Source organism: Camellia sinensis, chromosome 5, assembly GCF_055761805.1.
Source record: "Camellia sinensis isolate YWXY chromosome 5, ASM5576180v1, whole genome shotgun sequence".
Taxonomy (NCBI): Eukaryota; Viridiplantae; Streptophyta; class Magnoliopsida; order Ericales; family Theaceae; genus Camellia; species Camellia sinensis.
Genome location: NC_138965.1, coordinates 186853726 through 186857136, shown reverse-complemented (window position 1 = coordinate 186857136; position 3411 = coordinate 186853726). Strand labels below are relative to the sequence as shown.

The window sequence follows — 3411 nt, the reverse complement described above, 5'->3', positions numbered from 1 at the left end:
TTTTTGAATAGATTTGTTCAATCTTCATATGAAAACCAAAAGCATAATCATAATCAAAATGAAAACCAAAACCAAAACCAAAATCAAAATCATAATCATAATGCAGATCTAGTGTGTGTGTGTGTGTGTGTTTGAGATCACAAATCAGTGGGTATGTGTTTGAGATCACCATTGCACTATGTCACTCACTCTCAGATTTGATGAGTGAGTGATACATGCATAGAGAGAGAGAGAGAGAGAGAGACCAGAGAAGACTTCTTCTTCATCTCCTTTCCCATCTTCCTCCACCTTCAGATTGTCCTCAACTAAGCCATCCATTTCCCTCGTTCACAGCTCCTAATCGGATGACCCTCTCAGACGAAGCTGAGACTCCCAAATGGAGACTGGAGTTGACGATGATCATCATCAAAGATCATAGATCTATTATACCTTAGGGCCTTCCGATCAACGCCGTTTTCCGACACCGATCTACAAAGAAAACAAGAAAAACAGATTAACAAAAAACAAACAAGTGATTCAGAGATCTGTACTGTGAAGATCTGGTGATGGATGATTGAAAAATGATAGAGGAGGAGCAATCGGAATCCAACGAGAAATTGAGACGACGATGGCACATGGGGTTGCTGTGACGGTGAGGTTTCGAAGAATGGCGGGAGGAATCACAGACAGCGCGTCGACCATAGAAGAAATAACCCTAGAATCGTTTCAATCGATTGAGAAAAGAAATCAAAGTTGTCGTCCCTTTCTGATCTTCTCTTTCTATAATCGGAACATCTCTAACGAACACATATAGACTGTATCGATAGGGACGAGTTCGAGATTTGCCTAAAGAATCAACAGATCTGAAATGAAGAAGAACGGGACACTACAACAAAAATAGTCTTTAGATATGATAATTAATGACGAAAATAAATTTTATCACGAGATACGTATCTTTTAATGACGAAAATTTTAGAGACAAAAATAAAATTTCGTCACCAATCTAAATACATAATAAAAAAATTAGGTGACGAAATTATTTTTCATCATTATTTATATTTTTTTGTCACCAAAGATTTTCCCGCAAATTTTTTCGGAGGGTACCAAAATTTTGAGACTTTTGGTGAGGAAAAAATTAGTCACTAATTATAAAATTATTAATGACGAATATATTTTTGTAGGAGCTGTTAAGATGTGCACCTTATTAAATAGTGCACATCATGTACACATTTATTTTAAACCATCAGATATTTATAAATTAATCTCAACCATCAAATAATTTGATTGGAAATATTGAATACCCTCTCAACCGGTTACAATTTTGTTCACCGATTGTTGTATGTTCCACAAACCCTCTTCACTTTGTTTTCCTAAAACCATTCTTCAGACCAATCCGAAGCTCCTATTCGCCCTCTTCAAACAGGACTCTGGAGCTCTCTTCAGAGACGACTCCGAAGCTCCCCTTCGCCTTCTTCAGACACAACTCCGGAGCTTTCTTCAGACACGACTTTGAAGCTCTTCTTCGCCCTCGAAGACTATCCCGCGAACATAATGTGCCCTCAACTTCGCCTCAAGGTATGTCTCTCTCTCTCTTTAGCTGCAACTTGTTTCTCTCCCTTTCTCCATCTCCATTCTATGAAACCCTAGACTGAAATCCCCTTCTTCAAAACTACCCCTTTCACCAATGTGCCCTCGACTTCGCCTCAAGGTATGTCTCTCTCTCTCTAGCTGCAACTTGTTTCTCTCCCTTTCTCCATCTCCATTCTATGATACCCTAGACTAAAATCCCCTTCTTCAAAACTGCCCCTTTCACCATTGTGAAATCCCCTTATTTACTGTTGTATGAGAATACTCCTCTGTTTTATAGCGGTATATGTCATTTAATTGTTGAAAATCAAGCCAGAAATAACTTCGCATGTGGTAACTCAAAGCGTGCAAGCGCTTTACTATTCTCTCCACAAACTCTTTCCCCTCTGCATCATGTATCAGCATTGACAAAGAACATCTCAATGCCATAAAGAAAAGTGCTTGAATCTCAATAGGATAACCATAAACACCCTAAAAAATGAATACCTCCCATTAGGATATGCCAATATGTAGATTCTGGGGAATAATACAAAGCTCTTAAAGTGATTCAATAATTATATGAAAAATGTTTTATACCCCCACTGGGGGTCGACCGCCAGTGAGGTGGAGGCCCGTGATTGGGCGAAAAAAAACTATTTTTTTTTTTTTTTTTTTGGTTGTCAGCCAGTGGGGGCGCGCCACCTCACTGGGGGTGCGACCCCCACTGGGGGTATTTAGTAAGGCTCATAATTATATATGAAAGAAGAGTGAAGCTACACTGTAATTATTACTTTTTTCTTTCTTTTTGTACATTAAAACTGAACCAAGTTTCAATAAATGATTGACTAATACAGCTCAAGGATTTATTACTTTTTTTTATCTTTCTTTTTGGAAATTAAAACTTCTAAGTGTCAGTAAAGGATTGAATAATAATACAACTCAATAAATATGTTTCTCCTTTTTTTTTTTTTGATAAATAATAAATATGTTTCTCCTTTGATATGTGAATTGGCCTCTACATTGTGTTATGATGAATGCAATAAAGTAGTGAATTATCTTGACAATAAAAAAAATGCAGTGAATAATCTTGCAATCAGTATTATCAGGACTGAACCAGACTGGCCAGTCATACTGGTGAAATTGAAAATCCAGAAAGTTTATTTGAAACACTTTACTCGCACATTATTACAAGCAAATCTTATGAAACCATTAAACCTGCCTATTTCAATTGTTAAACCCGTTGAAATGAAGCTTAAGAAAACTTAAACCGCAATATCTTGGATCACATGAACTGCCATGTCCACTACTGTACCTCTACTTTATCAATAGCTTATAGCCTCTTTATGATAAAAATGTCTTTCAATAAAAAGGACCAAAAAAAGATGCATACCCTAAGTACACATGATGTATACAAGAGAGGCCACCTAACCAAAAAAGAAAAAAAGAAAAGGAAGTCCCACAAATACACTACAAAAGAATCTAAACAAAAAGGAAATGCTCCTGAGCCAAAAGTATAAAAGACGCAACAGAAAAATGTTTACTTCAGTTTAAGCTACATATAGAAATACTCCACATAAACCAATTTAAAATTATTTTGTATCTTATTATCAAGCCATCCAAATGATAGATCTAGAGTAGAACCAAGGATCCAAATGAACATTCCTCACTGGACTGGACCAATATCAGGTTTAGTTCTAAACATGACAAGTGGCGGCTCTAGGAATTCTAGTTAGGGTCGACATTCAAAAACTTATATATATATATATATATATATATATATATAACACTTATCTATAATAAATCTCTCAATTTAAACTTCTCAAATCACAAGCAAAAATGAATTTTAATATATTGATATTTTTTATT

At 35.9% G+C, this 3411-nt stretch overlaps 1 long non-coding RNA gene across 1 annotated transcript; it reads right to left on the bottom strand.

The window, feature by feature from the left end:
• Positions 1 to 849, bottom strand: LOC145791054 (uncharacterized). Its single transcript, XR_014330706.1, has 2 exons — positions 591 to 849; positions 1 to 468 (listed from the first exon to the last, which is right to left on the bottom strand). It is a non-coding gene; the product is annotated as an uncharacterized LOC145791054 (long non-coding RNA).
• Positions 850 to 3411: the final 2562 nt, after the last annotated feature.